The sequence below is a fragment of the Felis catus genome, chromosome B2, assembly GCF_018350175.1.
Source record: "Felis catus isolate Fca126 chromosome B2, F.catus_Fca126_mat1.0, whole genome shotgun sequence".
Lineage (NCBI taxonomy): Eukaryota > Metazoa > Chordata > Mammalia > Carnivora > Felidae > Felis > Felis catus.
The window spans coordinates 71,117,850-71,130,234 of NC_058372.1; the positions used below are offsets into that span (position 1 = coordinate 71,117,850).

General features: G+C 38.9%; 1 long non-coding RNA gene across 3 annotated transcripts in view; it reads left to right on the forward strand.

Annotated features, from left to right (window-relative positions):
- Positions 1 to 12,385, forward strand: part of LOC109499753 — a 224,202-nt gene that overhangs the window by 78,757 nt on the left and 133,060 nt on the right. The window contains exon 3 of one of the 3 annotated variants that reach the window (XR_006597945.1): positions 6,723 to 6,804. The exons of the other annotated variants lie outside the window; for them this stretch is intronic. This is a non-coding gene — a long non-coding RNA (uncharacterized LOC109499753). The remainder of the gene's footprint in view (positions 1 to 6,722; positions 6,805 to 12,385) is intronic. 3 annotated transcript variants of the gene reach the window in all.

Consider the following 12,385-nt stretch of genomic DNA (forward strand, 5'->3'; position numbering starts at 1 on the left):
GACCTGTGCTGGAATCAAGAGTTGGACGCTTAACCAACTCAGCCACCGACGCACCCCAGCTATTTTGTTTTATTCTAGGTATGGAACTCTTTTTTTCATTGTTTCACTTTCAGTCTTTATGTGTCTTTAAGTTTGAAGTGACTCTCTTTTAGGCAGCATATAGATGGGTTTGTTATCTATTCATTCAGTCACTCTTTTTTTTTATTGAAACTTTCAGTCCATTTACATTTAAGGTATGTACTCATTGTCATTTTGTTTCTTTTCTGGTTGTTTCTGTAGTTCCGTTTTCCTTCTTCTTTTGCTCTTTCCTTGTGAATGATGGCTTTCTTTACTGTTATGCTTGGCTTTCTTTCTCATTTTTTGTGTATCTATGATAGGTTTTGGTTTGTGGTTACTATAAGGTTCATATATAATATCCAAAATATATAGCAGTCTATGTTAAGTTGGTGGCCACTTAAGTTGGAACATGTCCTAAAAGAACTTCATTTTTACTTTCATTTTTATGTACATATTGTCTTATTTTCCATCTTTTTATTTTGTGAGTCCCCTGAATAATTCTTTTATTTGAGGCATATACATCTGTTTCCTCATTTTGACTAAATTTTTGGATTTGTTTCTACGAATTAGGCAAACAACTACTTCTATATTTGAAGGGATGTTCTTATGTATGGATATCCCCTATATAGACTGTGTGTGCTGGTGATTTTGGTTGGCTGGCTGGAGCCATGGCTGGTGTGAACTGGGGAGTCCCCAGGCACTTCATGCTGGGCCTGCTCTGGTAGGACGGCCAGAGCTAAAGTGGGTGTTTGTGTGTGGGGGGGTGGTTTTGGTGTTCTCTGCACAGAGGATTCCCTGGCAATATGGCTAAAGCTGAAGCAGGCACAGGCTGGGAAAGTCTCAGGGTTCTTTATGCAGAGGGCATCATGGTGGTGTGGCAGGAATTGAGGCAGGGCACAGTCCAGGTGGTCCTGGGCACTCCTCACCAGTGACACTGGTGGGGCAACTGGAACTGAGGCAGCACAGGTGGGGTTTCCTGGGTGTTCCATCCAGGGTGCACCCTGGCATAACAGATGGAGTTGAGGCAGGCTGGGGTTTCCACGGTGCTCTGCACTGGAAATGCCCTGGCAAGTTGTCTGGAGCTGTGTGTTACGGGCCTGGCATGTTTCAGGATGCTTTGTGCCTGTGTCACCTTGGTGAGATGGTTGGAGCTCACTTGGTGAGCTCACTTGGTGAGATGGTTGAACACTGACCAGGACTGGTATGTGCCGTGCTAGTGCCACATTCGTGGGACAGCTGGGGCTGGTGTGGGCTAGGGATCTTGGGCTCATTGAGCTGGTAGGCTGACTATGGTGCCCAGATCCTGCTCCCAGCTGTACTATCAAGGTGGAGGATGAGCATCAACTATCGTGCTCGCCAGCCTCTCCAACCCAGAGAGAGTTCTGGTGCCTCCCTGCTGTTTCCCAGGGCCTTAGGGCTGATTTCTTTATATTCTAGCTGCCCTTTTAAACTGGCTTTGTTTTTTCTGTGACCCAGGGCAGATGAATCTGCTCATGATCCCTCAGTACTATCACTCCCTACTGCGCTTTGCAGCATCATGGGTGGGGGTTCTCTTTGTTTCCGTGTCTCCATCTCTCTGGTTCTCTATGTGATCTATCTACTGTTGTGCAGAAGCTCTTCAATCAGCCCTCGGTTCTTTTTCAGAGAAATTCCTCCATAAATAGGTAAAGATTTGGTGTGTCTGAGGAGAAGGTGAGTTCACGGTCTTCTTCCTACATTGCCATCTTGGACCAGAATCTGTTGTGTCCCATTTATGGAAATTAGCTATATGCTACTGCACAGATAGAATCTATCTACTTAATTTAAAAAAGTGCAAGTTAAAATATTGTTGATTAAGCATTAAAACAAAAATAATTTTGCTACTCAACAGCAAATGAATTGAATATCTGAATAAAAGTTCTAAAAATGGTGAAATGTTTATTTAGTTAACACAACTTATTGAAGTGGGGTTATTTAAATTTTTCTTCACCCATAGACAACCAGGTCCTGCCTACCAATTCAAGGGTAGGTCAGTCTATTTATTGGTCTGGTTTATCAACATTAGAAAAATACCAGTCTCATGATGAACACATGCTTACTGCATTGACACAGCCAAGTGAATATAGTGAATCTTGCCATGTTATAAACTAGAAATTAGTGAGATGATGTAAGAAAACTCTTGGACTGGGTTTCTAGGCCTGCTTTACCATCTCTTTTCTCTCAGTATAGAAATGTACTTAAAACTCTACCATAAATATAACAAAAAATGTTGTGACTCATATATCCTGTTCTAGGTACCACCATATTATTCTCTTTTTTACTCTTTGTTATTTTGCTAGGGCTGCCATAACAAAATACAAAAGACTGTGTGAACTGAACAAAAGAAATTTATTTTCTCACAATTCTGGAGAGTACAGTTCAGGATCAAAGATGTTAACAGGTTTGGTTTCTGAGGCCTCTCTAGCCTTGCAGATATTTGCCTTCTTGCTTTGTCTTCATATACTTGTCCCTCTGTCTGTGTCCTCATCTCCTCCTTTTATGAGGACACCAGTCATATTGGATTAGGGCCTACTTACCCTGATGATCTCACTTAATCTTAATTATTAGAGGCATACCTTAGAGTTATTGTGGGTTTGGTTCCAGACCACTGGAATAAAGTGACGACCACAACAAAGCAAGTCAGATAAATTGTTTGGTTTCTTAGTGCATATAAAGTTATGGTTACACTATGCTGTAGTCTATTAAGTATGCAATGGCATTATGTCTGAAAAATGCACATACTTTAAAAATTACTTTATTGCTAAAAAATGCTAACCATCATCTGAGCTTTCAGCAAGTCATAACTCTTTGCTGGTGGAGGGATTTGCCTCAATGTTAATTGCTGCCAACTGATCAAGGTGGTGGTTGCTGAAGGTGGGGTGGCTATGGCAATTTCTTAAAATAAGACAACAGTGAAGTTTGCCACATCAATGAACTCTTCTTTTCATGAAGAGTTAATTGATGCTCTTTCTTAGTAGCATTTGATGCTGTTTGATAGCATTTTACCCCCAGTACAACTTCTTTCAAAATTGGAGGCAGTTCTCTCAAACACTGCTGATTTATCAATTAAATTTATGTAATATTATAAATCCTTTATCATTTCAACGATCTTCACAGCATCTTCAGGAGGAGATTCCATCTCAAGAAACCACTTTCTTTAATCATCCATGAGAAGCAATCTCTTGTCCATTCAAGTTTTATCCTGAAATTACAGAAATTCAGTCACATCTTCAAGCTCCACTTCTAATTCTAGTCGTTGTTTTTGTTGTTTTTGCCATTTCCACCATTTGTCATTTCCACCTGTAGTTATTTCCTCCACTAAAGTCTTGAGCCCCTCAAAGTCATCAATGAGGGTTGGAATCAACATCTTCCAAACTTCTGTTAATGTTGATATTTTGACCTCTTCCCATGAATCACAAATTCTCTTAATGGCATCGGGAATGGTGAATCCTTTCCAGAGGGTTTTCAATTTACTGTGGCCAGTTCCATCAGAGGAATCACTATCTATGGCAACTCTAGCCTTAAATATGTATTTCTTAAGTAAGACATGAAAGTTGAAATTATTTCTTGATTCATGGGCTTAAGAATGTGTTAGCAGGCATGAAAACAACATTAATCTTATTGCACATCTCTATCAGAGTTCTTGGGTGATCAGGTACATTGTCAATGAGTAGTCAGAATTTAAAAGATGGCTTTTTTTTCTGAGGAGTAGGTCTCATTTGGAAGCTTCAAATATTCAGTAAATCATGCTATAAACATGTGCTGTCATCCAGGCTTTGTTGTTCCATTTGTAGAGCACAGGCAGGGTAGATTTAACATAATTCTTAAGGATTGTAGGCTTTTCAGAGTGGTAAATGAGTATTGATTTCAACTTCAAGTCACCAGCTGCCTTAGCCCATAACAAAAGAGTCACCTGTCCTTTGAAGCCAGACACTAACTTCTCCTCTCTAGCTATGAAAGTCCTAGATGGCATCTTTTTTCCAATAGAGGACTTTTTCATCTCCATTAAAAATCTGTTGTTTAGTGCAGCCCCCTTCATTAGCTAGAACTTCTGGATAACTTGGTGCAGCTACACCAGCACTTGCTGCTTTGCCTTATACTTTTATGTTACAGACATAGCTTCTTTCCTTAAACCTCATGAACTAACCTCTGCTAGTGTAGTACTTTTCTTCTGCAGCTTCCTCACCTCTCTTAGCCTTCATAAAACTGAAGAGAGTTAGGGTCTTGATCTGAATTGGGCTTTGGGTTAAGGGAATGTTGTGGCCGGTTTGATCTTCTATCCAGACCGCTAAAACCTTTTCCATATAAGCGATAGGACTATTATACTTCACTATGTGCGTGTGTTCATTGAAGAAACACGTTTAATTTCCTTCAAGAACTTTTCCTTTGCATTCACAACTTGGCTACCCATTTGGACCAAGAGGTCTAGCTTTCATCCTATCTCAACTTTCAACATGTCTTCCTCACTAAGCTTAATCATTTCTAGCATTTGACTTAAAGTGAGAGATGTGTGACTCTTTCTTTCACTTGGACACTTAGAGGCCACTGTAGGGTTATTAATTGGCCTAATTTCAATGCAGTTGAATAGGAATAGGAAGCCTGGGCATAGAGAGATAGTTGGGAGAACCCAACTCCCAAGCATAGAGAGATAGTTGGGAGAACCGTGGTCAGTGAAGCAGTCACACAACATATATCGATTAAGTTTACTGTCTTATATGGGCATAATTTGTGTTGCCCCAAAACAATTACAATTAGTAACATCAAAGATCATTGATCATAGATCATCATAACAAACACAATAATAATGAAAAATTTGAAATATGACAAAAATTACCAAAATGTGACACAAAGACACAAAGTGAACAAATGTTGAAAAAATGGCACCAATACACCTGATGCAGGGTTGTGACAAACCTCCAATTTGTGAAAAATGCAGTATCTGAAATGCAGTAAAACATGACATATCTGTAGCTATTTAAAGAGCCTATCTCCAAATACAATCACATTCTGAGACACTGAGGATTAGGATTGCAAAAAGGTCACCATAATACCTTGTTAACATTAGTCACCATACATAATTATAAAATTTTTCTTTTTTTATGATGAGAACCTTTAAGATTAGTCTGTTAGCCACTTTCAAATATGCAATACAGTATTATTAACTACATCCACCATGTTGCACATTGCATCTCCATGACTTATGCATTTTATAACTGGATATTTGTACCTTTTGACTCCCCTCACCCATTTCACCCACCCCTCACCTCTGGCAACCACCAGTTGTTGTAAAGCTATAAAGCTACAGACATGCAACCACCAATTTGTTCTCTGTATCTATGAGTTTGATTTTGTTTTTGGTTTTAGATTCCATATATAAGTGAGATTATATGGTATTTGTCTTTATCTGATGTATTTTATTTAGTATAATGCCCAAAAGGTCCATCCACATTGTTGCAAATGGCAAGATATTATTCTTTTTCATGGTTGAATGATATTTCATACATTTTCTTTATTCATTGATGGACATTTAAATTTTTTCCATGCCTTGGCTATTGTAAATAATGCTACAATGAACATGGAAGTGTTTACCGACACTTATTTCTTGTCTTTTTGATAATAGCTATTCTAATCGATGTGAGATGATATCTCATTGTGGTTTTGACTTGCATTTTTTTGATGATTTTTGATGATGAGAATCTTTTCATGTATCTGTTGGCCATTTGTATGTCTTCTTTAGAAAAATGTCTATTCATATCTCCTGCCCAGTTTTTAATCAGATTGGATTTTTTTTGTAACGAGTTTCTTATATGAATTGTTTTGAGTATGACACTATAAAAAGCACACACCAAACAGTAACTGTAATAATAATAACGAATACTAAATAGAACACAAAAATAATGAAAACCTCATATATGAAACTCCAAAAGAGTCAATGGGATCTGGATAAACTGCATTATCCCCTTTGTTATCTTTTGTCTATTTAGAAATCACCCTGACGCTCTGTTTCCATCAAGTCCCACTGAATGAGCTCCTGAAAATGGCACTAATTAAGAACTTATATAGGTAACTTGATCATAGGTATAGGGTACAGTAAAGATGGAGCAGGGGTGCCCACAGATCACTCCTAGGTTTGGTGATTGGCTAAAATTACAGACTGGACTCCATATATCATTGTCTCATAGCTATTATTTGTTACAGCACAAGGATACAAAACAAAATCAGCAAAAGGAAGAAGGCATGTGGGGAAAAATCTGGAGGAAGCCAGGTTGTAGTTGCCTTTCCAAGAGTTCTGTCCCAGTAGAGACACACAGGATATAATTAATCCAGCAAAAAGATATAAAAATACATGAAATGGCTACTAGAGAAACTCATTACAGACTTAATGCTCAATGTTTTTATTGTGCCTTCGTCATATAGACACCCTTTGCCTAGCACATACCAAACTTCTGGACTCCCAGAAAGTAAGTCATTGTTCAGTAGAAATGACATTGTTAGTACAAACAATTTAGCCCCATTAAACCACCTTTATCAGTTAAGGAAACACTGCCCAAATTCAAATTCTCAGATGCCAGCCAAGAGCCAACATTGCTAGCATGCTTTTCTAAGGATAGAAGTTTCAAACCTGCTATGTTAACTGTTTTCTGCAGATACAAAACTCAGAAGCCTGCTCCACGGAGACTGCCTGGCTGACTGCTATTTCTAAGTTTATCATACTGTAAGGAATCACAGGTAAAGGACCCCAGTAGGCTCCTTTTAGACATGTCATTTTGCTTGCTATTTTTGTCCCAAGGTTTTACATTTTAGCACCTTGAACACCTCCATGTTCATTATAGCATTATTTATAATAGTCAAGACATGGAAAGATTTTAAATGTCCATCAGTGAACAAAGAAAATGTATATACACTCCTTGAGCACTCTTTTCCTTCCCTTCCCTGCCCTTTTTGCCTGCGGAAGCAGGACGAGAGCTTTACAGAGGGAAATCCCGTATTGAAACTCACAGGGGGCTAATATAGCAATGGCCATCTCATAGGAGAAAACAGGGTGGATTGCAAAGCTACAGACATGCTTTCCTGGCATTTTTGATAAGCTCACTCTAGAGTCAGTTCCTGGAGAAATTCCCTTCCTGGCCTGGACAGTGGCCTCCTCGTTGGAATTGCTTTGGAGGGGTAGACTGTACCAAACGAGGAGCTCCTCTGGCTGCCCAGCTAAATACCAGTTGCATATAGATTCTAACGTTCGCTTGAAAAGTCTGCCTCATTATTTTATAATTCCACTTACCCAGTTTTCCACTTTGAGCTAAACGGAACCCAAGTAATGTGTCTTTTCAGAGGTAAAAGGAGAAAACTTTCGTGTTTTATATCTGGACTCTGAGGAAATCAGACACAAATTAAGCTGCTTCTAAAGTCGTATGCGTTACAACTTTTTTTAAGTTTGTTTTCTCATTTTGAGAAGAAAATTGTTGCTCTGTAAGAGGTCCACCAAGTCACTCCTTCCTCCCTTGGCTACCTCCATGATGTCTCTGCGTGTGACTGAAGAGTTTGCCACCAGAGTTTCATGCATTGCTTTGCCAAATGCTGCCACTAGAATTTGACAGCAGAAAATGGTCCCTGGAGTTTATTAGTATAAAGAGCTTCCAATTCTTCATGTTTCTTCAGTCAAAACAGTAAATATTTCATCTGACATCAATTTTATTTCCTTTCTGCAACATGTAGTAAAGAAAGCTACAAGAGGCCCTAGGAACTTTATGCTTCAGTAACTCAGAATTCTCCTTACCTTTTTACATTCTCCATTTCTCATTGTACCTACAACATCGTTTGTTAGAATAACAAAGGCTGCCCCTATTTCTTGCTTTCTTATCTTGAAACAAATGAGCAAAGGTCTTTTGCTGTTTCAAAGTTTTCTTGAACCAGGCTCCTTGCTAAGGAGCAAATGTGAGCAGACAGATCATACAGATCAGCTGTATTTTGTGCATGGATGAAATTAAGAAGCTGTCCTGGAAAATAGGGAACAGGGTGATCTTTGCCATTAGCTACAGAGTCGTCTGTTGATTCTTGCTGCTTCCCTTTCTATGGTACTCTCCTGGTCTCTCTGTCTCCCCTAAAGAAAATGCTGAACTGTTCTCCATGATATACAGATGGTGATAAAAATATGTTAAGTTGTGTTCCCTCTATTTGTTCTCACTGTGATACTTTTTCTTCCAACTGAACCAAGTCTGATCTGATTTGGGTAGTTTTATATATCTTGACTATTTGAAGAGCTTAACAGTTGTTCTTCCCTTCCATCCTTCAGCCAACTCTGATGATACCATTACTCGCACAAAAATTGTAGTGGTTTCCCCCCTGCCATCGGAATAAGCCAAAGTGCCTTGGTCTGGCATTCACAGCTGTCTATAGTTGAGCACCAGCCTCCCCTCGCCTTTTCATTTCTATATGTACTATTTTTTTTATCTCATGCTTGATTGTTTATTGGCATATTCATCTATTCAACAAAATTTTTGAATTGTCTATTTTGTTTTGAGTACTAGCCCTAGTAGATAAAAAGAGAAAAGATATTTATTTCCCAAAGACTGATCATCGAATAAGGGAGACAATCACAGTGGAACTTAATAAGTGCTGCCGCGAAGGTGTGCACGTGAATAGTGTGCGTTAAATAATTAATGACAATTAGTGGTAATTTAATTTACTTTGTCTAAAATACTCATCAAACACCTAGGACAATACAAGCAATGGGCAAACACAGAAAGGATCCAAATTAAAGGAGGAGGATCATGGAAAGTTTCTCAGAGTTGCTAATGCTTCAGTTCAGTCCTTTGAACCCCTGAGCGCCCAGGCCCTCTGCTAGTTGTCAAAATGCTCCTTGTAGAAGGCACAGCATGCTTCCTTTTCACTCCATTTCCTCATCTGGAATACTTTCTTGTTTTAAAACACCTCTGATCCTTCGAGGCCTAACATCTAAATGTATCTCTTCATCCTCTGTGATTTCCCTAGGACAGAAGGAATCCATTTATTACCTTTCTGAATTCCTATAGCACACTGTGCTTTTCCAGTGTCACAACTTTGAAACTATTTTATTTTATTTTATTATTTTATTTTTAAGTTTATTTCTTTATTTTGTGTGTGTGTGTGTGTGTGAGAGAGAGAGAGAGAGAGAGAGAGAGAGAGAGAAAGGGGGCAGGTAGCAGGGCAGGGGAAGAGAGAGAGAATCCCAAGCAGGCTCAGCACTGCCAGCACAGAGCCTGATGCAGGGCTCAAACCCACGAACCATGAGATCATGACCTGAGCTGAAACCAAGAGTCAGATGCTTAACTGACTGAGCCACCCAGGCGTCCCCTCAAGCTATTTTATTTATTTTATTTTTTTCCCTCAAGCTATTTTAAATGAATATCCAAGGTGATAAAAAGCAATTTAAATTACATAGAACTATGTATAGCAAAAAATGGAAGAACATCTTTACCCCCACTCTCTGTCCCATTCCTGCTTCCAGAAGGAAGTCCTATCAGAAATTTGTTGTGTGTCCACCCAGAACTTTTGCTTGGCATTTATATACATGTGTGCATGTGTATGCAGGCACACACATGTAATTGAAGGTAATATTTTTCATAAATTAAATCTTATTCTGCATTGTTTTGGGAATTGCATATGAAGATATGAACATATGGACTGTTCATATCAGTACATAAAAATGTAATTTGTTTTCAATGCAATACTTAAGATGGCCATTTATTTTCTGACATTCTATTGTTAAAAAAAATCCTGCTACATTTAAATATATCTTTGCATATGTATGTGAGCACTTCTGTGGATAAACTTATTGATGTGAAATTCCTGTATCAAAGAATGTACATATATAAAATATTGGTAGATACTGCAAAATTGTCATCCAAATAGGCTATCCCAGTTTAAATTCCCACAAAGAGTCCTCAGACCCTCATTTAATGGCACCTTGCACAAGGGAGTCAATGATCTCCCTTGTCACTGAAAACATAATTTTCTTTGGTCAGGGACTACACCTTTTATGTTTTACCATTCTAGGTGACCTCTGTCACAGAGTAGTGCTTGGCACATAATATAAATTTGATAAATATTTGCAGACACAAAATGAACTGCATAGATGTAAAACACTAGGTTTCTTCTGGAGGCAAGGAAGGTACTATTTATTCTTTGTGGAAGCTCTCTGGCTCCTATAGATTGAGATCCTATTTCTAGCCCCGACCTAAGTGTTCAGTTTTTAATTAATGGCATAGTCTACTTAGATGTCTTGTTATAATGAAGATCTTAGATAAGATTTTCTGAGGAGTTAACAGGAAGTTCTGAGAGTAAAGCCCCTGGACCAGTAAAATGCAAAGACCTAGTGGTCTGGGGCCTCCTCTTGGCACCAACAGAATGTGGCTGGTAATCCCAAGTGTACAAGAAGGACATGGGTTCATAGTAATCTGCCAATCGAGCCAGGAAGCCCAAACCGGAAATGGTACCTGATGTCTAATTGCTTTTACATTTGTGCACTTGAAGTTAGAAGATGGGGGTTAAACCCCAGTTCCATGACCTTTGGCACTCTGCTTACTCTTTTTGAAAGTCCCCTTGCTTTTCTGTAAAATGGAAAGAACAATCCTCGGGGTTTTTGTGAGGATTAAGAATGATCAAGTGAAGGAAGCTTGCACAGTGCCCACTATGTAGTAACAGCCTTCTCATGCTGAGTGCCGCCTTCCAGGGCACAGGAAAGGACTGCCTCTAGTAAATACACAGGACTTGCTTAGGAACATTGTTTCTGAAGATCTACGTTTGGATAGTTGTTTTGTCAATTCTTTGCATGAGTTTCAAAGCTGCCTCCTCAGGAAAATAAATCCAGAAATCCATGTAACTATTTTTTACTTCCCTGTTTTTATAGATTCTTTTCTATAGTTAAAGGCAAACTTTGGTTCTTGACTCAAAAATCCCATATGGATGTCATGCCCAAAGCAATGAAAAGGGCATATGTAACAATTGGAATGAATATAATGTCCCTCTGCATTCAAGATGAGGACTCACACGTCAGGGGATTCTGTGGCCATGAACCATTTGTGGGCCTTTGGGAAGGCAGGCAGTAAGTGCTGAGAGCCAGCTTGGGTTTCTGGTTAAGTGATTCCCCCCAAATCTACACTGGCACAGCGCAGACTGCCAAAGCAAAGGGTACGTGAATGCCACCCAAACATTAACATTATATCTTCTTTTGCTCTGTGTTGCTTTTGTTCATGTTATTCCATCCTTCTCATTTCTACCTGACAAAGTCTCCTTCATCATTTTAGGGCTATTGCAAGTCTTACAATTCATAGCATTCTTCTTGTATGACATTTTTCATATTATGGCTTCCTGCTGATTTGTCTGTTTTTCCCCCATAGACCATAAGCACCTGAAAGCTATCATTTCATATTTCAATTTCTCTTTCCCATGTTCTGAGCTTTATACAATGCCTTGTGCTAAGTACTTCTCCAGTAATACTTTTTAAAGAAAGAATAAATGAAAAGGAGGAGAAATACGGGCTCAGGTATAGTGGGTGGATTTGTGGCTGCTAAAATGTCCCCAAAATTGTTGAAGATATTCAAGACCCACTTCTATCATAGGCAAATTCTCGGAAGTTAAAATGGGACTCTTTCACAAATTTGCATTATCTACCAGCCACAAACATACAAGTAAATGGAACTTCACAGAGTAAGCCCTTAATCAACAATGAAAAGATGCAAAGTTAAGCTATGGTATATTTTCCTAGAAAATTAAATAATCCATGGGTGGATCTGTAAACAGTGACTCAGGATACTTCAAAAGAATGTGCAGCCATCATAGTGGCCTTATTTACAGATCGTGGATAGTTTTTCTATCTCAACGTTCAGCCCCCTTTACTCTATGCAATCTTCCTGGAGCAATTTCCTCCATACCTATGGCTTGCCAGTGATTCTCAAATCTATAATTTCAGTCTAGACCTTCTACCTCAGGCCCAAACTTATGTATTATACTCTCTCCTGACTGCATGGCTCTGGGAAGACTACTTAACCTCTCTGTGCCTCTGTTGCCTCTTCTATAAAATGAGATAATAACACTACCCACCACATAGGGTTACTAAATCAGTTCATATGTATAAAGTGCTTTGAACAGCACCTGACATGTAACATGACACGTGTTTGCTGTTTCTAGTCTCAACGTCTTTATTTGGTTGTTTCAGTGGTACCCAAACCCTACATGTCTGAAATCAAACATATTTACTTCCCAAACCTGCTGTACCTCCAGTACTCCCTGTCATAATCAAGAGAACTACTATTCACATAGTTACAAAAATCAA